Source organism: Saimiri boliviensis, chromosome 13 (assembly GCF_048565385.1).
Source record: "Saimiri boliviensis isolate mSaiBol1 chromosome 13, mSaiBol1.pri, whole genome shotgun sequence".
In the NCBI taxonomy this organism is placed as follows: domain Eukaryota; kingdom Metazoa; phylum Chordata; class Mammalia; order Primates; family Cebidae; genus Saimiri; species Saimiri boliviensis.
This window is the reverse complement of record NC_133461.1, coordinates 10,689,448-10,712,929: the sequence shown is the minus strand read 5'-3', so window position 1 is coordinate 10,712,929 and position 23,482 is coordinate 10,689,448. Positions and strand designations below refer to the sequence as shown.

The 23,482-nt window shown below is 36.3% G+C and overlaps 1 protein-coding gene and 1 pseudogene across 11 annotated transcripts in view; one reads left to right on the top strand and one right to left on the bottom strand.

Annotated features, from left to right (window-relative positions):
• The window catches only part of CCDC102B (coiled-coil domain containing 102B), a 336,572-nt gene that overhangs the window by 241,749 nt on the left and 71,341 nt on the right, over positions 1-23,482 (top strand). The window lies entirely within an intron of this gene.
• LOC120361680 (aminoacylase-1 pseudogene) lies at positions 7,743-23,058 on the bottom strand (annotated as a pseudogene).

Sequence of the window (23,482 nt, the reverse complement as noted above, 5' to 3'; positions counted from 1 at the left end):
ACAGTGTCACATTTTATCAAGAAAAAAAAAAATTCCTAAAGAAATTTAGAAGGAAATTGCCCCCCTGTATGAGAGAAATGTTTTGCCTGACTCTTGTGTTTGCAAGTGGATCTATGCTTTTGGTAGAAATATTCTGTTTTCAGCATGGCAGAAACACTTTCCTGCAATTGTATTAGATTGTGCTAGACCATGTGTATTTGTAATGTGGCCTTATCTAGACTGAGAAGCACTAATATACTTTAATTATTTTAAAATTATTAACAGACTTTCATAAACATTATGAAGAAAATATGTGTATTCAATCCTTAATACACAAATTATAAATATTGATTTTATTGACAGTACATCTAAATTGATCAAGTATTTTTAAGAGAATATATTTAAGGCATGCTACATAAGTAGGGAAGATAATGCAATATTTTGAGCTCAGAACGTTTCATGTAATAATTAGTTTAAAATTTTAACCCTATTCAATTTTCTATGTATAAGGTTTTACTTAACAGTTTGCTGTACATGATTTGCATGAGTTATTTCTATTCAATATTTATAGCATCAAAATATTTAAATATACAGAAAAGTATCTGGGCCTCTGTTTTCAATTATAGACCTGAGAAGATACTCAGATTTGCCAATAAAAATCAGGAACATAGTTGTTGGTTTATTTTTCCTCCCAGAAGACATTTACAGAGGAGTGATAGGGGACGTTAACATCATTTAAGTGACTATTTTTAGCATTGCAAATGAGAAAAGAAGAGATGATAGCCACCACTCTTATAGGTAAAATCATAATGAATAGCAGGGGCTAAGTAGATTCTCTGTGCAGGAAAGTTAAGATTTTCTCTCCTCTGTTTATAGTAACCATTTTGAGTTCAAAACTTAGCACTCAAAGTTAGTATATTTTAATGTACATGATCTCATTTATTTATTCTGGTAGAATATGAACTTCCTAGGTCCAGAACTGTGTTATCTTTGTAACACAGAGGCAAAAAATTTTTTAAATTTGCTCTCTATGAGCTACCACTGGCTGGTTCCAATACACTGTCTCCTCACAGCCCCTTCACTCTCAAAGTTCTGGAAATCAGGCATTGGCAAATTACTTATATAGACAGCTAATACACAAATTCAAAATGCCATAAATTGCAGAGTAAATCTATGGAAAGGTAATGTCAATTTGCTGAAAGAAACCGTAAAGAGTTTCCTAGTGGAACATGTGGTTCTGGCACTTCTTCCCATGGGGACTTTGAAACATTTTTGAGCTGTGCCTTTTCCTTTGATGACCAAAGCTTTCTAACTATATTCTTCTCTAGTCTAGACACTGTGTTTCTCCTATGCCCTTTCACACATTGAGTTCATTACTAGCTCTGGAACAACACTGGACCCATGTTGTGCAACAGGCGACCTTTAGAAATTAGGTATAGAGATAAGTTTAGTTTTAGATAAGCCGTCACTTATTATTCCAGTTTTATTTTAATTATTTACCTAACTTTGGCTTTGAATGCATCTTTTTTAGAAAGACCAATACAGAGTGAGAGATGAAACTCAAATATTCCACATTGAAGGATTTATGTGTATTACATGTCATCATATTAAACTGTATTATAGTTCCAAACTTTGCATGAGAGTACTTTAATGTACTAGTTAATATTGACTTATAGAAAAAGAATAGTTTTGATAATTTCATTATCTGATAGATATTGATTTCTTGATATGAAGACCATCTAGAGAATTACATTTTAATTAGAGCTATAAGTAGGTATCTAAGTCCCATGTTTTGGAGATTTTATGAGTTTGTAAATAATATACACTACTTCTCAGATCAGGTCAAATACAGGAGTTAGCTTTGTGGCTCAATAGCTAAGTTTTATTTTAGTGGAAAAAATAAAAGCCTGAGATGTCTACACAATTTGTATATCTGTAATCTCACATCTTGTTCACAATGCAAATGCTCTGTCAAAAATGATGGTAAATTTTGTTATTCCATGAAAAAATAAAGTTTCAAAGGATAATATTTAAAAACAAATTGTACAATATTCTTAGGAATGTCTGAATTCAGTGTAATAGAAGGAAACCCTTTCAATATTTTCCATACAAATTTGTATTTTCAGTTTGATATATTTTTGAAGTGCTGTCCACAAGTTTAATATACATTGTTGATAGTGAGGGATATGAAAATGAGTAAGAGAAAACAACTATTCTCATAAAACATACACTCTATATTAGTCAGTGTCTAGCCAATAAATAGAAATACTCTAGATCTATGAACAGTGGGGATTTAATAGATGCAATTGAAGAGCTGAGAAGCTATGTAAACTGCTACTGGGTAACCTATAGATTAGTCATAGGTTAGGAAGAAGCTACTAGCATGGAGAGAGACAACAGTGTGAACCAGGGTTGCCAGACCCTGCAGCTGGAGCTATGTGGCAAGAACTGAAACTACTGTTGGTGCTTCTCTACTCAAAGGAAAGAGCTATCAGATAGGACTTTGAGCCACAGTGGACAGGCAACAGTAACAAGATCCAGACATCAGAAGAGAAATGCTCTTGGGTTTCTCTGATCCTGCCTGCCAGTCTTCTGCCAGCATCTCCTATTGGCTGAATCTACCAGAAAGCCTCTAGCAAGATGCCCTGGGAAGTTGATTTCTCTGCAATAAAACAGAGAGTGGAGAAAAGAAAGGAATAAAAGCTATCAACAGCGTAAACTGACCACCTACACAATGGGAGAAAATATTCACAAACTATACATCTGACAAAGGTCTAACATTCAGAATCTATAAGAAACTTAAATCATCAAGCAAAAAGCAAAACAAATAATTTCATCAAAAAAGTGGACAAGAGACATGAACAGACCCTTCTCAAAAGAAAACATACAAATGACCAATGAACATATGGAAAAAATGCTCCTCATCACTAATCATCAGAGAAATGCAAATCAAAATCACAATGACATACCATTGAACCAGTCAGAGTGGCTATCACTAAAAAATAAATAAATAAATAAATATACTGGTGAGGCTGTAGAAAAAAGGAAATGCTTACACAATGTTAGCAGGAATGTAAATTAGTTCAGCCACTGTGGAAAACAGTTTGGAGATTTCTCAAAGAACTTAAAAGCAGAACTACCATTCCACTCAGTAATCCCACTACTGGATATATAGCTGAAATAATATAAATGATTTTATTGTGAAGACATAGGCACACATATGTTCACCACAGCAGTAGTCACAAGAGCAAAGACATGAAATCAACCTAGGTCACCATGAACAGTGAATTAGAAAAAGAAAATGTGGTATGTATACATCATGGAATATTATGCAGCCATAAAAAAAAACCATGTCCTTTGCAGCAACATGGATGTAGCTGAAGACAATCACCCTAAGCAAATTTACACAGGAATGGACAGCCAAATATTGCATGGTCTCACTTACAAGTGGAAGATAAACACTGAGCAAACCTGGCCACAAAGATTGAAACAATAGACACTGTAGATTACTAAAGTGCAGAAAGGGGGAGGCATGGATTGAACAAGGACCTATTGAATACTATGCTCACTATCTCGGTGAAGATTTCCGGACCCCAAACCTCAGCATCATGCTATATTTCCATGCAACAAACCCACACATGGACCCAACGAATCTAAAATAGAAGTTGAAATTATAAAAAAAAGAAAAAGAATTAACTCTGGGTCAACAGGAATAAACTCAAAAATATAATACCTAAAAAAAATAATAATATAATACTCCAAAAAGACAGTAGTGGAATCAATAATATAGTTGAAAGTAAAATCTTCATGATTATGTCATTTAAGAACATTTTGGGATTAAGTGCCACTACCTGCTAACATGTTTCAGCATTATTGATGTGAAAGAGTTTTGTACCATCCTATAGTGTGGACTATAGAGATAGTTTGGGAAAGATTGAAATCAGGTTGGTTTGGGCTTGAGTGGCAAGTGTTGAGATATTTTTTGTGAATATTTATCAAAGATAACTAACATCACAATATAGGTGTGTATTGCGTGGACAACTTTTATGCTATGAGGATCTTTGTTAATTCTTCAAGTTATGTCCTCAAACTTTGCAATTATATTCATTTATTTCTTCTTGGTCAGGCTATTTTGCTGTTACCTCCACTCATATCTGTGCTTGTATACTGTGCCTCCTAGTTATTCTATTTTATTGTTTGGCACTATTTAGTTCTTGGAAATCCATATTCCATCTTATTTTGTTGCTCTGCAAGTATTCTCTCACAATTCCCTAATGAATGCCAATGTGTCAAACACAACCTATATATTTCAGTTTTTATTCTTCTCTATATTTTTGGGTCATTTAAAATATTGGCTCCCTTTGAAAGACTGGCATCTTTGGGCAAAAATATCTCGGATTTCTTGCTCTCTTATAATACTATAAAATGAAGATAAACATACCAAGTAAAATAAAAATTACCTTAATTATAAAACTTGTAGAATAAAATCATCTACATCTTGAAATGTTTGGTTGATTGGACATGTTGCAAATGGGAAAAGAAGCTGTGATATCTTTTTCATACTGCTGCCTTGAACAAGTTATTTTTCTTTCACTCCTGATTAAAACATAGGAATAGCATAGAGCTTCTACACTATTACTGGATGTTAACAATGATCTAGTATGTCAGTGGTTAGGGAATCCCGTCCCATACCTCTTCAGCCTCAGGTGGAGGGCCTGCAGAGAGGAAGGGCTGTGTGCAAATGCACACACTTGTTCCCACACCAGGCTGCCGTTTCCTCTGTCTTGCTTATGAGATTGCCACACTCGTGGCTTCTCAGAGTTGGAAGAGAGGAAAGCCGAAGGAGTCTTGTGGACTGGTGCTATTGTTTTGGTCACAGGTGCTCTACTGGTCATTAGAGGCGCAGGCATTGTCTCTTTCTCCCATTTGTTTGTCTCTTCAGATTAGCCACTAACCACTCCACCATCAGCTCCAAAGTTCCTCCCACAGTCCCTTCCAAATAAAATTCTTCTTTTGACAGCACCTCACCTATCCAATTGGACCTTTCGAGTGGAGTTTGTTATTTTGTTATTGTGGTTTTAAATGATGCAAGTCCAGCTCCTCTCTATAGGGTCCACTCATGGATCATCCCAAACATTCATAGATTTGGGTTCCAAAACATCCTGAAATTACAGGCAATCTCCTTGCCCCATAGCAACAGATTACTTTTCCTCTTACCAATGTGAATGAGGCACCTCTCTGTCCCCCAAACTCCTGGTGGCACATGTTAATACTTCAGGAAGGTTTCTTCAGCCCCCTAGATTTGGCTGCATGTGGGGGCCAGTAACCCTACTCTATTGTCAGGAGAAGTGGGGAGCACCCGGACAACAGGCTCTTCCAGCATCTCCTTGTGAACATGTAATCTTCCCATTATTCACCTTGGAATAGAAAGCACTGAAGAGATACAGAATCCACTCTTTTATTTTCCTCTGGTTATCACCTTATCTGTTTATTGTGACTTCTCGTTTAGGGAGGTGGGAAGACCAAGAATCTGTCCTTTTTGGTCTAAGAGCTTAGGTAAAGCTGGACAGAGTGGAAAGCTTTATTTTTTGTTTATAGTATGTATCTTGTATATCATGTTATTTTATGTTTGTGTGTGTACAGTTATGTGTAGATAATCAGAATCACCATGGACATAAAATTGTGCATTGTGCCTTTTTATTCTCCATTATACTAGCCTTGTTATTTTTGTATTATCAAAATTATTTCCACAGATGTTAAAGCTTTATAAACTTCTACTTTAGAAATTAATTATAGTTTATTCAATTAGGCCCCAATCATATAGATGATTTCCTACATTTGTTATTAGAAGTAATGTTGAGTAATTTTGAACATAAACCTTTTCTATGCATCTTGGTACTTTCTTAGAACAGTTTTCTGGTTATGAAACAGGGGAAATTTAAGAGCTGTTGACATACTCTGGTAAATTATCTTTTCTTCCAAAAAGTCATGAAAATTAACATGAAATGTGTGAGAGTATCTTTCTTGCCATTGCTTTGTTAATATTTTTATTATATTTTCAGTTTGGGTGTTACTGTATTTTATCTTCTGTTAATTTTCCTGTGTATTTCTTTATCTTGGAATCTGAGTTACTTCCTATTCATTTTATGAATACTTAATATGGTTTTACTTCTATTTGTCTTTCTGAGCACTTATCTGTTGTCACCTATATTGGCCCTTCTGCTTAAAAAAAAAAATAAAGCAGAAATTGTTTGGACATTGGGTCTGCAAAACTCAATATACATGTATATTTGTTTTCTTTAAATTATTTATTTCTCTAGAATTATGAACAGAAGCAACAGCTTTGTCTATCAGGAGAGTTTGTTCCGTGCAGAACCACTTTCATATCCAAGGGATTGCCTGGGGAACTTGTAAAAGACTGATTTATCAAATGAAATTAAGTATTTTCAACAGCAACAAAAAGTATTTTCTCTGAACATTTGCAACTTGTGCAATTACAGGGCACTGAGTGTGGGTAGAGAGAATGCTGGAGACTTTGGTTATAAAGGATTATTTGGCTAAGTGTGCATAGCGTTAAGAAAAACTGTGTGGGAGTAATGCATTTCCCACTGAGTATGAGTCACTTATCTCACTTTCTCTACCCCATCAGGGCCTGTAAAATAGAAAAAAGAACTTGTGATTCCATCTAAAATTTTGGTGACTAACCATTAATGCTTTAACTTAATATTTATATGTTCTCTAGAGATGCAAAATGCTGCATAAATGCTAAATTTTATTTGTTACTTATAGTTGTGATTTAGCTATAGGATTAATAGTCATATTTGCAATTCTTTAGAAATCTTTAAATACCACACTGAGTAAGGATATATTATATAGCAGATGAAAATGTATTTCCTACTCTTATAGAACTTTATTCTTAGAGTTAATTCATGATTAATGTATGCTATTATCAGAAAACAAGTCTAAATTCACATTATTTTTGTTTAGCCTACATTGTAAGAACTAATTTATATATACATATGATACATATGACATACTCTCAGGATAACAGACATAGAAAGACATACATAAATAAGATGTGAAAATAAATATAATCTGGCTTATTAGGCACTATAATTTTTCCCCACAGTGTTTCCAGGTACATTTGAACACTGATCTAGTAACCTTATTTTTGCCAGTTATTGTATTTATTTTTTTATCCTTTTTCTTTTCCCTTTCATTTGGTTCTCTGAATCAAAGGAAATAACCAATAATCACCACATAGGGACATTTAAGTAATCTAAAGAATTGCTTGGGAAATAAATTTGGACCTTTCATTTGGATTCCATTATATAGAATAGGGCCCTGAGTACTTTGATGATGCTCATTCATTCATACAGGTGATGAGTGGTTACCAGCCACCATATTTATGCCAATCTGAATAGGAAATGCACTGACATTGAGCTCAGGGTTGGTAAGGTGAGAGACATCTCTTAGATGATCTGAGTAGCCTCTGGCTGAACCCCACATGGCCATTCCTGCCTCCTCCATTTCTGTTCACTTGGGCTTAGTGGTTCTTCACCTTTGTGCAATGATAGAATCACACAACATTTTTAATGAACAATGATCCAAGAGTTACCTTCCACACCAGTAGAGCAGAATATCTGGAGAAGGAGCCATTCAATATTTTGAGCCTGGGCTGTAACTACAAGACCACCTTCTTTCCCCCGCACCCCGTCCACACACAAATTTTATTATTTGGAAGGGCGAAGAAGTCCTTGGCACTAGTTAGGATGAAAGCTCCAGGGGCAGAGGTTGGGGAGTTCTAAGGCTTGGCTGTTGCTAGGCAGGGTGGGTACGCTGGCCAGGGCAGGCAGCAGGTGTGACTATGTGTCAACCCAGGAGGAACACAGCCTCATGTAACCACTTGTCATGCAACAGCACAGGTGTATGATTCATGGGTAAGAAGCTTAGAGCCAGGACCCCCACCACTCAGAGGAAAGAGCTGTCCATGGCAGCCAGAGTGAGGTTCATGTCCTTGCATACCTGGCTAAAAGCTTCCCACCAGAGGTCTGAGTCATTAGTAGGTATCACTCAGGGCTGCGTCCGCTTCTGAGCAAACTCGAAGGGGACCCCATCTCCAGCTACCTGGCACCAGCCCTGCAGCTGCGGCTCAAAAGCACATTTGGTGCCACAGTGAAGTCTAAGCTGGCACACATAGTGGCAGGTGCCACATTATAAACCACACCACCCTCTAGCTTAGTCAGGTTCGTGGAGGTCACAGCCCCCTTCTTTAGGTGGGTGTTTGACTGTAGCATCTGCCTTTCCTTCTGAAGATTGTGACTGAGCTTATAGTCTTGTATAGCTTTCCTGCTGCTGTCTCCTCGATGAAGAAGAGCCTTGGCCTGGCCTCCAGGTGCTGGTGACCCGCACTCAAGGGACTCTGCTAACTCACAAACACCGTGAAGGCATCAGTTGGCTCATGACAGATTGTCACATATCCTTTAGATGTTTTTAAGAAGGATACATTCAGTGATAGCTAAATGCCCACCTTCCATTTCATCCCTCTCTTTTCCTATAAAGAAGAGATACAGTGGTGAATGTTCTTTCTGTGTATATTTTTGGTCTTTTACTACATATTAGTGTACTCATAACAATATTTCATTACTTTATGTAAATTTTAAATTACTTTTTTTGTCCTACATAATTTGCAGCTTGCTTTTGACACTAAAAATATTTTATAGAAGTATGAATGTTGATAAATGAAAGTCTAATTAATTCATCTTAAATGTTATAGGAACAACTGTAGGTTTATTTATCAATTCCCCATTGATGGATATACATATATACTCAGTTACAAACTATGCCATATAAAAATTATTGGAAAGAATGTAGTAAATTGCTCCAGGTTCTATTTCAAGTAAATAGAACTGCTGTGTAAGAACCACTTCAGATTTGATGGATATCACTAGATGGTTCTCCATAGTGTTTGTGCCAACTTAACCTTCACATAGTGTACACACACCTATGCTGTGCTTTCTCTCTGTTTAAATAAAACTTTATTAATATTTTATATCTATATAAATATCTAGACCTATTTATGACTTCTAGTTTAACTCATTAATTTTTAATCTATGTTTTACATAATAAATATATTAAATCGGCCTCTAGCCACTGATCTTGCTAAATCCTATGCAGTGTATATGTAGGACATTTATTTGTAATTTTTATTGTTATTTTATTTCACTCATATAAATTTCCAAAGAATCTTTAAACTGTTTTTTAAAAATTGAATTCTACTTTAATTGCTTTGGTGACTACAAATGTTATCAATAATTTCTTGGATTCGTTGAAGTGGAAATTTGTTGGAATTTGTTGAGGCTTCCTCTGTGAAGTATATAGTCAAGGTGACTTTTGCTATCCTTTAGCAAGGGGACTGGCAGTATTTTGTCCCTGCCCTAAAGATCTTTGGAACTTTGGACTTGAGATTGATGATCTGAAGTTGGAACTTAAGTTTAAAAGGGAAGCAGAGTGTAAAAGTTTGGAAAATTTGCAGCCTGATAATGCTATAGAATAGAAAGCCAATTTTCTCTAGAGAAATGCAAGCCTGCTGCAGAAATTGCATGAGTAACAAGGAACCAAATGTTCATTGCAAAGACAATGAGGAAAATGTCTCCAGGGCATGTCAGAGACCTTCACAGCAGCCCCTCCCATCACAGGTCTAGAGACCTAGGAGGTAAAAATGGTTTCTTGGGCCAAGCCCAGAGGCTTGTTGCTTTTTGCAGTCTTGAGATGTGACACCCAGCATACCAGCTGTAGCTAAAAGGGGCCAACATATAACTCAGGCCATTGCTTCAGAGGGTACAAGCCCCAAGGTGTGTCAATTTCCACGTGGTGTTTGGCCTGTAGGTGCAAAAAAGTCAAGATTTGAGGTTTGGGAGCCTCCAACTAGATTTCAGAGGATGTATGGAAATGCCTGGATTTCCAGGCAGAAGTTTGCTGCAGGGGTGGAGTCCTCATGCAGAACATCTGCCAGGGCAGTGCAGAAGAAAAATGGGGGGGTAAGAGCCCTAAACAGAGTCCCTACTGGAACACTCCCTAGTGGATCTGTGAGAAGAAATCCACTGTACTCCACACCCTAGAATGGCAGATCCATAGACAGTTTGAACCATGTGCTTGAAAACGTTGCAGACACTCAGTGCCAGCCCATGAAAGCAGCCACAATGGGGGCTGCAAAGCCACAGGGGTTGGAAGTGCCCAAGATTGTGGGAGCTCACTCCTTGTATCAGCATGACCTGGATGTGAGACATAGAGTCAAAGGTGATTATTTAGGAGCTTTAAGATTTGTGACAGTTAATATTGAGTGTCAACTTGATTAGACTGAAAGATGCAAAGTATTGTTTATGCATGTGTCTGTGAGGGTGTCACCAAAGGAGATTAACATTTCAGTCAGTGGACTGGGAGAGGCAGACCTACTCTCAATCTGGTTGGACACCATCTAATTCTCTAAAAGCAGCCAGGATAAAAGCAGGCAGAGGAACATGGGAGAACTAGACCCGCTGAGTCTTTTGGCCTCCATCTTTCTCCCATGCTGGATGCTTCCTGCTCTCAAAAGCTCTTGGACTCTTGGACCTAAACCAGTGGTTTGTCACGGGCTATGGGGCCTTTGGCCACAGACTGAAGGCTGCACTGTCAGGTTCCCTACTTTCAAGGTTTTAGGACTTGGACTGGCCTCCTGGCTTTTCAATTGGCCTATTTGGGGACTTTATCTTGTAATCATGTGAATCAACACTCTTTATTAAACTCCCTTTCATATTTTCATCTGTTCTTTTAGTTCTGTCCCTTTATAGAATCCTGACTAAAACAAGGTTTAATAACTGTGCTACTGGACTTCAACTTGCATTGAGTCCCATTGCCCTTTGTTTTTGGCCCACTTCTTCCATTTGGAAAAGGTGTATTTACCCAATACCTGTACCCCCATTGTATCTAGGAAGTAACTAAATTGCTTTTGATTTTACAGGCTCATAGGCAGAAAGAACTTGCCTTATTTCAGATGAGACTTTGGATTTGAACTTTTGGGTTGATGCTGAAATTACTTAAGACTTCGGGAGAAGGTTTGGAAGGCACGATTGGTTTCAAAATGTCAAAAGAACATGAGATTTCGGAGGGGCCAGGGGAAGAATGATAGGGCTAGGCTTTGTGTCCCCACCCAAATCTCATCTTGATATTGTAATTCCCATAATTTCCATCTATCAAGGGAGAGACCAGGTGGAGGTAATTGAATTTTGGAGGTGGTTTCCCTCATCCCATTATTGTGATAGTGAGTTGTCAGGAGATCTGATGGTTTTATAAGGTGCTGTCCCCCTTTTCTCAGCACTTCTCATTCCTGCTGCCTTGTGAAGAAGGTGCATTGCTTCCCCTTTGCCTTCTGCCATGATTGCAAGTTTCTGGAGGCCCTCCCAGCCATGCTGAATTGTGAGTCAATTAAACCTCTTTTCTTCATAAATTACCCAGTCTCAGGCATTTCTTTATAGGAGTGTGAAAATGGACTAATACATAGACACATACATTTTAGAGTAAATAAAATTTTTCATTTTTCATTAAAATTTTTCATATACTTACGATTCTAATCTGGTTGTTTGGCAGAGAATTGACAGGTACATATTGTATCTATTTCCACATCTTCCTTGGATGAGTCTACATAGGTAAAGTGAATTTCCCAGCCACCCTTTATTTATAGGTAACTATGTGCCTGAGTTGTGACAAAAAGGAGTATATCAGTGGAGGTAGTGACTGCAACCAACATTAGGACTACTGTTATGGAGTTTAAAAAAAATATTGTACATGTCAAGTAGACAGCTGGATGTAGAATTCTGGATTTCAGTGGATGTCTGTTAGTCCTTTTATCTCATTACAATTTTTTTCAGAACATTTTTCTGCATTCTGCATAATTTAATTTTGATCTTTTATATATTTAGTTTATGTATTACTCAATAGTATCTATGCTTTTATCTCATAAATCCATTGTCTTTTTAATTTCTAGAACTTTTTGTAGCTTTTTAGAAAGTTCTACTTTTTACCTCAAATCTATCATTCACGTTCTCACAGTTTCCTATTAACTTTATTAATTTAGCTGTAATTTATAATTTGTTTATCATTTAATCATATTATGTTTGGTTTTGGCCTTTTTACATTGCTGTAGCTTAAGCTCTTCGGATCTTAATTTTCTGCTGTGTTTGTTTACTCCCCCTCAATTGAATCATTACTTCTTAGGATTTGAAACTTTGTTTTTGAGCTAGCTTTTCTGTCAGATTCATTTTTCTGTGGGTCTGTGTATTCTGAGCTGTTGAGTCATTTGGGACTTATTTCTACTTTGTATTCCCAGGGTTTCATTTGGCAGTTAGAGTAATTTTCCACCTTGGTGGTTACTCTAGCTCCTGACCTCCATATTAGTGTTTGCCATAGTGTGACTTTTGATTTTTTCTTAATTTAGTGAGGGTATTTTTTTTTATACTTTGATGTGGATAGAAATAAGCTTGCATATGCAAGCCTGGAGCTTACTTCTCAATCTAACTATATACATATATTTATATTATATACATAAGTACATATAGACACACACATACATGTGTGTCTATATGTATGATATCTGTATGTGTGTATATATATAGATGTGTGTATATATATAGATATATATACCTAATATATATATATATATTATATTATAATTTAAACAAGAGAATGTATACACACACACGCACACACACACACATATGTGTATGTATGTGTATATATATATAGAGAGAGAGAGTGTGTGTGTTAGGGTTCTCTAGAGCAACAGGAGGCTAATAGGATAGATGCATATGAAAGAAAGGGAGTTTATTAGGGAGTACTGACTCACACCATCACAAGGTGAAGTCCCACAATAGGCCATCTGCAAGCTGAGGAGCAAGGAAGCCAGTCCAAGTACCCAAACCCCCAAAGTAGGGAAGTCACCAGTGCAGCCTTCAGTCTGTGGCTAAGGCCTGAGAACCCCTGGCAAACCACTGGTATAAGTCCAGGAGTCCAGAGGCTTTCGAGGGCAGGAAGCATACAGCATGGAAGAAAAATGGAGACCAGAAGACTCAGACAGTATAGTCTTTCCATGTTCCCCTGCCTGCATTTATCCTGGCTGCGCTGGCAGCTGATGAGATGCTGCCACCCAGATTGAGGGTGGGTCTCCCTCTCCCAGTTCACTGACTCAAATGTTAATCTTCTTTGGTGACACCCTCACAGACACATCCATGAAAAATGTTTTGCATCCTTCAATCTAATCAAGTTGACATTCAATATTAATCATCATAAAATAATGAACATTATTGAGAATTTGAGTTAGTGATGTGGTTGACTATCCAGAAGCCATTAGTGCCTTTAACTTGAGAAGTTTTCCTGGAGTCATGTGAAGAAGAAATAATGGAAAGGGAAAGAATTTTAGAGATGGATAAATAGATAAAGAAACTACAGAAAGCTATTTTAGAAGATTTTGCTTTGAAGAGAAAGAGAGCTATGGTCTATAGCTTTGAATGGGCATATAATCAAAAGAGGTTTCTCCTTTTGTTTTAAGATGTAGGCTTGGCACAGTGGCTCATGCCTATAATCCCAGCACTTTGGGTGGCTGAGGCTGATGGATCACTTGAGGCCAGGAGTTCGAGACCAGCCTGGCCAACACAGTGAAACCGTGTCTCTACTGAAAATAAAAAAAAAATTAGCCAGATATGGTGGTGCACACCTGTAATCCCAGCTACTCAAGAGGCTGAGGTATGAGAATCCATCGAACTTGGGAAAAAAGGTTGCTGTGAGCCAAGATCGTGCCACTGCACTCTGACCTGGGTGACAAAGCAAAAGTCTGTTTAAAAAAAAAAAGGAAAAAAGCAAAGTTCTGGGGTAAGATTTAATACTAATAAATATCTGAAACTTCCCAAGTTACTCATGTCTGTCTTACGTTGCCTTCAAATATGCCCCTATTCTACTTACAGTTACATTCTTCTAATTCTGTTTCTCTTATTTACAGTTGTCTCCATCTGACACTTGGTCTAGAGAATAGAAACAGTGACTATTTTGTTCACACTTACCACTTAGAATCGAACAGTGTATCAGTATGACATATAAATTCACATGTGTTTTTGAATGACTATAGCAGGTAGCGTTGCTTGAGACTAGAGAAAAAGCATTTGTTTCTTTCCTGTTGATATAATACAAGCTCTCTGAGAATTGTAAGAAAGAAATGCATCAAGTGAAACTCCATGTACTGAACAAAGAACTTTCACATAAGGAATACCTATTAAATATGTGAATTCAGAGTCCCTCCAAGGGATATAGGCAGCCAATGATCAGCACATAAGAGGAGAGCTTATGCTTATGGTAATAACAACAATAGTAATTAACTATGTGTGTAATACAACAAATGTATGTATAAAAAGCATTGTGAACATGCTCTTATGTGTTAGGTACTTTATCAGACATTTTAAAAAATGCATGTACCATGCACAATGGCCCTTTGAGATGGGTGCTATTATTTTCTACATTAAATATAGTAAAAATAAATCTTTATAATCATGGATGTCTTAATTTCTTCTAGGGTGAAATGATGAAATGTGTATTGTAAGACTAGTTCTGCATTGGTTCTAACCTAGAATAGTCTATTTAATTATTCTTAAGTATTCCATCAGTGATATGACTCTCTCTCTCTCTCTCTCTCTCTCTCTCTCTCTCTAAATATATATATATATATATATATATATATATATATATATATATATATAAAATACTTCTCTCTGGGACTAAGGCATTCATACACACACACACATATGTGTGTGTGTGTGTGTATATACATATATATATATATGTGTGTGTGTGTGTGTGTGTGTGTGTATGAATGCCTTAGTCCCAGAGAGAACTGCTACACACAGACACACACAAATACAGAGTATGACTCACTGCTCTTGAGCAAACTAGACAGAGACATTATCAACATAGTGTTCTCATTTGTCTCTCATTTCCATTTGTCATAGTTATAAGAGAGTAAGGTCCTGTTTTACAGATAAGATGATAAGGCATTACATAAGTTATTATATTATGATTTAAACAAGAGAATGACCCTCAGAGATATTTATTTTTTACTCTATTTTTAGTCTGGAAACCTGCAGCATCAAATTTGGAAATTTGAATTTTACATTTGCGAATGGTTATTTGTAAGTGAAGCACAGTACTTATTTTTTATATAAATAGTATTACTATATGCCTATTTTGATTTTTTCATACTGTAGGATCTTCTTAATGTCTGGTGAAATACTGGTGATACATACAGATATAGAGATACAGCATTTTATTTGGATGTTAGCTAATCCTTTCCACTACATATAAGTGTTTCACTAATAAGTTCATGGCCATGCATAGCAAGCGAATGTGCACACAAACACACACACATGCATACACACACACACACACACACACACACACATGCACTCACATTTACAACAGTTCAGACTCCTCTCAATGCATCATGCTGTTTCTCACTTTGATCTTGGCATGTGCTGCTTTTTCTGTCTGGAGAGACTTCCTCTCAATCATGCCTCTTCATATTATAATTTTTACTCATCTTTCAAATTTCAGATCCAATGTCCCCTTCTCTAGGAAATATTGTCATATTTTCCCATGGTGTTAGGTGCATTGTGTACCTCTTCTTTAGCTTACCTCTAACATAATCCTTTCCAAGTGGAGTACCCAATGGTTTTCTTTCTTTATTTCTTTCTTTCTTTTTTATTTATTTATTTATTTATTTATTTGTTTGTTTATTTATTTATTTATTTATTTTGCTGTTGTTTCTTTCTGCAAACTAGATTACAGGTTAATTTTGTTGTAGGACAATTTTTTAGTTCAGAATTAGGTTCACAGACAATTTAAAGGGTGAGAAAAATTGGATTTATTGGACAAAGAGGAAAAAAAGGAAATAAGGACTCTTGCAAAGCCAGAGTCCTGCTAGTGTGCTTCCCACATCGCAGATTAAATTCCAGGTTCACCCAGGAAGAGGAAGGGCCAGGCTCCTCCCTGCAAAAGGTGTGGACTTCTGTGGCTCCACCACAGGGCACTGGCAGGCTGCAGTTTCCTTGGAGACCCCTTCCCACCTAGCTGTCTCAATTTCATATCTCTGTCCTTGGTGATTATCATTGGTACATAGCTGATTAACAATAAATATTAGCTGGATGAACGAATGTATAAAATGAGGAAAAGTGTAATGAAGGAAAGAAGAAAGGATAAATGATATCTCAGAAAATGGACATTCTCAACTGATTAATATCCGTCCCCTTGTCCAGTTTCCCTTTCTTGATTCAACTGTAATTTTTTATATGTTTTCCCTCTATTATGGCCCCCTTGCAGTTCATTATTAAGGGCTCCGTTCTCAGACCCAAGACCTAATTATTGGAGTAATTTACTTAGTAGGTGTGTTTTCCTGATCAACCATGGGTTTAAACATTAACATGTGACACAACTTTAGCCATTTAAACAAAAAGTGAAGTCCTGGAAAACTAGTAACATTTTTTCACACTTAAGTGAAACAATTAAAACAACAACAACACTGAGAACAGTGTATCAGCTCAAACAAGCTGGGCTGTGCTGTGGCAGCAATAGACTGGAAAATCACAGTGGCTTCAAAAAATTCAGTTATTTCTTGCCCACCCCACATGTTCTTCCAATGGCACAAAGCGACAGAGGACCACAAGTATACATTTAGATACAGTTGTACAGAGGCAGGAAAAGGAGGACATGGTGAATGGTACTCTTCAACGGCCTGGAGATGGCCAACATCCCTTCTCCTGAATTTCCCTGGTCAAAGATAGCCACGTGGCCATGCCCAATTTCAATAGCAGGGGCTGTATAATCATACTCTCAGGATGTGCCCCAAATTTGTGAAAAATAATGCAGGCAACCACAGTTCTCAGCACAGAAATATGATCCCAGTCCTCAGCAAGGTTACTGAACTGCCAAATTAACAACCATGAAGTCACTCTAACCTTGGATTTATCATGTAAGATAAAACATTTTCTTGGTTTTTGCTTGTTTGTCTTTTTCCTGTTAATCACTGATGAAAATATCATAACGGAATCAACTTGATTATAATTTTCTCTTCATTAGTTCACGGTTACTGTCATTACCTCTTCAAGTGAGATGAAGTTTGTTTTTAGAAATGATGTATACTTCACTCCCTTGATCAGTATTTTCTTTTAATTTCCATGCTTTCTCCAAACCATTGAAAAACAATTAGATTCAAACTCTATACCAGGATTTTAAGATCTTTACTGTGTCTACCCACAACTAAATCATCTGACTCTCTCTCTTCTCCCTTTTCCTCAATACGTAATGCTTAAAAATCTGTTAGGAGATTTCTCCCACCTGCCTGCAATACCCTTTTCACTCGAATAGGTCAACTCCATGTCATCTTGTCATCCAATGCTATCTTCCTGTCTTTCACTTTCTAATGGAAGTCTGTCCATAAAAAACTGGGTAAAAAAGAATATACTCCCCCAGACATCTGTCTCAAAATATGTTTTTCCACAAAGATAGTGTTTTAGGTCTATCAAATTAACTCCAGAACATGATAAAAATAAATAGCAGTTGTCAAATTACAAGAAACAATATGATGGTCTCATAATTTAAAAGAATAAATTAGGATTTTTTCAAATAAATAAAAAGAAAACTTATATTATTAAGCTGTGTCCTTTATGTACATATCCTTTAAATGATCACAACCTCTTCAGTCTTATATGCAATGATTTTCTCTTTATCACGTTTTCCCCTATAACACAGCATCAGGAGGCTGTCTTATCAACAACCAGACACAAATCTTACTAGGAGAAACAATGTTTATCTTTGCGTCTCCTCCTCAGCTCTCTACCCAGCAAAATTTGGCAGATATTTTGTGATTACAAAATAGCAAGTGTAAGGACAAAGCGCACATATGACCTAAGGATGGCAGAGCAGTAAGGTGATTAGAGCCCAGTCCCTGATGGCATTTGCTGAGATTGCTTGGTCTACTCTGGACCTGATACCTATGCTTTTTATTGCATTTGATCAAAATGAACAAACAAAGCAGTCTATTCTGGCTTTTCAGTCTCCTGCTCTGCTTAATTCATGTATCATGAAGTGATATACACAACACTTCAAGTGATGATGTATCACTTAAAGTTACAGTTTTGTAAAGTTGCTTTTATATGTGCTTTTACAGATGGGGAAAGTAGAACTTAGAAATAAGTTAAAATTTATTTATGTTTTTCTGTATTTTCTCAATACTTCAGTATTATTGGGAATGCTGGCATAACCAACTGGATAAAACATCAGTGGATGCTCAACAAATATTTTTGATCAATTGCCTAGTTATCTGTAGCATTGAATAAATACAAAGGCATACTCCAAAATTTTTTTTTCAAATTTTTAGGCTTCTAATTACTATACTCACTTTACACATATGCAAGCCTTGTTACGTATACAGTTCCAAAACAAACTAATTTACAGAATACAAAATTGTGGCTTCACACCATTTTATACATTACTTTCTCAGGAAAGTTTCCGTCATCTATTTTCCATCCATGGACTTGTTGCTAGGAAATTTAATTCTGCAGGGTAGTGACAGCAAGGTACACCAGATGCTGAAGTCTATGTTACCTGGGAAGCAGATCCTGAGATATCAACAGGCAGGAAGTGTACTAGTTAGTACGTCAGCTATGGGAGAACCAAACAGCCCAAGTCAGAGGGAGAAGTGGGACTGAGAGGGCTGTGATAAATGGGACCGCAGCTGATCCTTGGGATACTTCTAAAGCTGGGATGGACCTTTGGACCTGTCTCAAGTTGGGGTAGGAACAATCCTTAAAAATGATTGTTCCTCCAGGAAGTAGGTGTGAACATGGTGAGGAGTCTCTCGGCAGCCGAGAGGAAAGAGCTGTCGGCTCAAGAGCTGTTGTGAGACAGTTTTTCCTGCAGCTAGTGAAATGCATACAGAAACTTCCTGTCGCCTGATTTTTCCTGCTTCTCTTCCACCCCTCACTAATTCTTCTCTACCTTAACAGCTCATCTTGAGTATTTTTTTAGTAATTTTCACGATTGACAAATATCCTTATTTGATTGTTTTTCATCTGTTACCTCTACTGTATTCTAAGCTTTATAAGGTTAGAGATTATATCTAGCTTGTTCGCTTTTATATGTAAAATACATAGCATAGTCATTGATCAGCACATGTTAGGCACTTAGTGAATGTTTGTCGAATGAATGATTGATATTATATCAACACTATAGACAATACTAAATCACTCTATATTTAACACATAAGATCTTAAGTGGACCCACTAAATATGCTTATTAAGACTAATAAAATGCTCTTCTTTTATAGCTACTATTTGTCACCAAGTATCATAAATGTTTATTAATAACATTGAATTTATTCTTGTTGAAGATATATGTTCCTCTGGTTTCTGTATTTTCTGAGGTAAGAATCTGATATAGTGAGATTTATCTTAAAAATACGCAGGTGGTACAAAAAATTATAATGTGTTTAATGTGAATGGTATTGCGAGTTTTTAACATATTTAAGTAGATTCACTTGATTGTGATAACAACCCAATGTATCTGAGTTAACTTTTGAGAAGAGAAAATCTGCCCTTGTTGATAGCATTATTAATTGTGGGTTGGTGTATAACAGGCTTCAACAGACCATGAGCAAGTTATTGCCATTTTTTCATATTGTTTATCTTAAATATAGTTGAATCATATGTTATATGGTGAATTGTATGTTGTCTACAGATCAGTATATTGTTAATACACATCTTTGATATTGTAGATGCAGAAATTTGTAAACTATATATTTTTTTAAAATTTGGATGGAAATAACACATATAATAATGCTTTTAAATTTCCTTTGTGACATTTTGTTTTTCCTTCAATTAGATACATATAAACTGATTTTATTTCTATTTACCAGCCTCTCATGTCATTTTAAAGTGCAAGAAAATATATTTTAATTTTGTCAGATTGCTATGACTAAACTCAATCTTCAATAGTTGCTGTTGCATATGTACAATTAATTCTCGGTAGAAAGCTATATCCTTACATATGACAAAATTAACCAATGCATGAGTTCATAACCCATACATATAATTTAAAGCATTCCATCAGATGTTTCACATAATTAGAAACTGATTCAATCTATTTGAGAAGCTAATGCTGTATTACTCTACTAAAATATATATATATATACAAACATATTTTATGTATTTCTTTTCTATATTGTACTCTGAAATCATCACTGAGATCTGTTTATAAAAGAACTCTGAATTATGGATACTGTCAGGTATATAGATTAACAGAGGATTACATGTAGACAAGTAATCTGTAGTACCATATATTTTATACATATTTTAATTTCTGTTGAGACTTTTTCAAAATAAAATAAAATATGAATATTTGACATCATAGTAATTATGTGTTGTTTACCGCTAAAGCATATTAGAATAAGCTTGCTCTAAAGTACATATGAGTATTTACTATCTACCTAATTCTCTTTCCAAATGCAAACCATTAAATCTTCAAATTTGTATTCATTTTGGATGCTTTCCAATTGTACTTCTATCCACAAGTTATAGAGGATATTGCGATTTCAGACTTCATGTTCTAACATGTTCTAGCTTCTAACATGTTCATGGAATTATAGTGTGTGATCCTATATACTTTCGCTGTTTAATGTAACATGTATGGAAAGAACAAAATAAGTATGTGAGGTATTCCCATCACTTTCCTATCACAAAATTAACAGAAATCAACAGATAATAGCAAAGACCATAGTTCTGAGAATTATTTATTTATTCTGAGACCAAGTTCTGCTCTGTTGCCCGGGCTGGAGGGCAGTAGTGCGATCTCAGTTCACTGCAACCTCCGTCTCCCGTGCTGAAGCGATTCCCTGCCCCAGCCTCCAAAGTAGCTGGGACTTCAGGCATATGCCACCACAAATGTCTTTTTTGTTTTGTTTTGTTTTGCATTTTTAGTAGAGACAGGGTTTCATCATGTTGGGCAGGCTAGTCTCAAACTCCTGACAGTTGATTTCACCTGCCTCAGCTTTCCAAAGTACTGGGATTACAGGCATAAGCCACTATGCCTGGCCTGCTTTGAGAATTAAAGAAGAAATCCGTCTCTTCCCCGAAAGTAAAATAGAGAGGATATGAATTAATGGATCAAAATATCAAATAACTTGTCAAATCTTAAAAATAAGTCCTGATAACACTGTAAATTACAGATCTGTAATATTGTTTTGCTAAAATGAAAATGTAGGATTAATTTTACTTAGGTTGGCCATAAGCAAGTTGCATAGCTCTCTGAGACTAAATAGAAAATATATTACCTCTAACACAGGATTGTCATGTGGATTTAGAGAGAGAAGGCATGTGAAGAATTTATCATAGTGTAGGTACCTGGAAAACATTAAGGCCTTTAAACTGTTTTTTTTTTTAAATCACATTAAACTGATTTCATCAATTTAGACTGTTTTTTAAAAAATCTTTGTCTTAAGGAAGCATTTTTTTCTCCTTAAAATGAAATCCAGTTCTTATCTTTATTAAAAGGCACTCTATAAACACAATTAGACTATGTTAAGCTATGAGTTTGGCTCTAGATAAAATTAGATATATTTTCTCACATAACAAATAATACCAAGGGTAAACCAGGTCTGCCAACCCCAGTTGAAAGTAGGACTCCCCCTAAAGTCTCAGATTGCTGTTGTAACTCAAGGCATGGCTCTTCCTTGCATATTCTTTTTTTTTTTTTTTTTTTTTTTTTTTTTTTTTTTTTTTTTTTTTTGAGACAGAGTCTCATCCTGTCACCCAGGCTGGAGTGCAGTGGCACAATCTTGGATCACTGCAACCTCAGCCTCCCGGGTTCAAAGAATTCTCCTGCCTCAGCCTCCCAAGTAGCTGGGATTACAGGCATGCACCACTGCACCCAGCTATTCCTTGAATATTTTAAAGTAATAAACATTTCTAGAGAATTATTTCCCACCCAAGGATACTTTTTTCTCTTTTCTCATTGCACAGCTAGGTTACATCCACCTTTCTAATATAGTCACTGGCAAGAGGAGAGCTTACTAGAATTGGCTTACACTAATGGTTCTCAAACTATGGTGAATCAGAAATACCTCAAGGACTTGTTAAACCCACAGCTTCTGGGCTCGAGCTCTGAGCTTCAGATTCAGTAGGTCTTGAATGAAGTTCCCAAGTGATGCCATTGCTGCTGCTTTGGATAGGACTTATTGAAAATATACTTTGACAAATACATATGTATCTCTTAGGCCTGAGAATAAGTTGACATTCTCTGAGCAAATGGTCAAGCCATAGAACATGAAAGCCAGGGCTCTGCTTATACAAATGGCATATGACTGGGGTAGAATTTGTGTTGACAAACAAAGATGCTTTCCTTCCTTCCTTCATTCATTTATTTGTTTGTTCATTTCTTCCTCTTTCCTTTTTTCTTGTATGAACACTGAAGTCTGTTTACTCCTTTTAAATCATTCTAAGTAAATTTTACAAACCTAATGACAAAGCATTAATGATATAAGAAATAATTTTGCTAAAGCACAAAGGTATGTAAGTAATTGTAACGAGTTGCATAATTTCGGAAAGAAAGCCACCGTCTTACAAAGTTATAACTTTTCCATTAAGCTCTAGATTATTTGTGCAGCAAATTCTTTACTTTATGTCTGACAGAAGAAGAAAGATCTTTTTTTAAATGTTCCATTGTTGTTCCAAATAATAGAATTGTGCTCCCTAATACATGTTTCTTTGTAAAAGAATAATGTATAGAACTTGACATTTGAAAATTGTATTCTGAAGAGAAGAAATGAGAAATCTGTTTGCATTTTAAATGTGATGTGTGGCATAATTCAGTAAAACTCAGTGATGTTGCATAAACGACAGTATTACTGTGAAGCTATTGAAGTGACAGGGCAAGCTTACCCAGACAGCCAGTTTGAATGCCCTGTCTAGCTGCCCAATCCAAATCTGTCTGTCTCCAGCTGGCTGTTGGCATTATTCAGGTTTAAATATCAATGGCTGTGATTTTGACTCCTATGGAAGGAATGGGCAGGATTTGCAGGACAGAAACTAAAAATCTCTTCTGCATTTGACCCTCATGTTTTCAGTGGATACTAGAAGGTGGACATTCTTGGGACAGGCAATAGTTGGTAGGCACTGGGGGGGGCACATCTTCCATTCCAAATCCTAGCTTCCCAAGAGTGAGGACCAGCATTTTCTCTGCTGTGTCCTGCCTTGCATCCACACCCTCACCCCACCTCTTTGGGACTTTGGAATGCTGGAATTCGCAGAGGCCAAGAGCCTGTGACTTATCAATTGTGTCAGATTAAAAGTTGCTTTATATCAGCTTTTTTCCTCTAATACCATACACTTCACACAGTTTTACCTTTTTCTTTAACAGTTTGGAGATTTTCTGTATA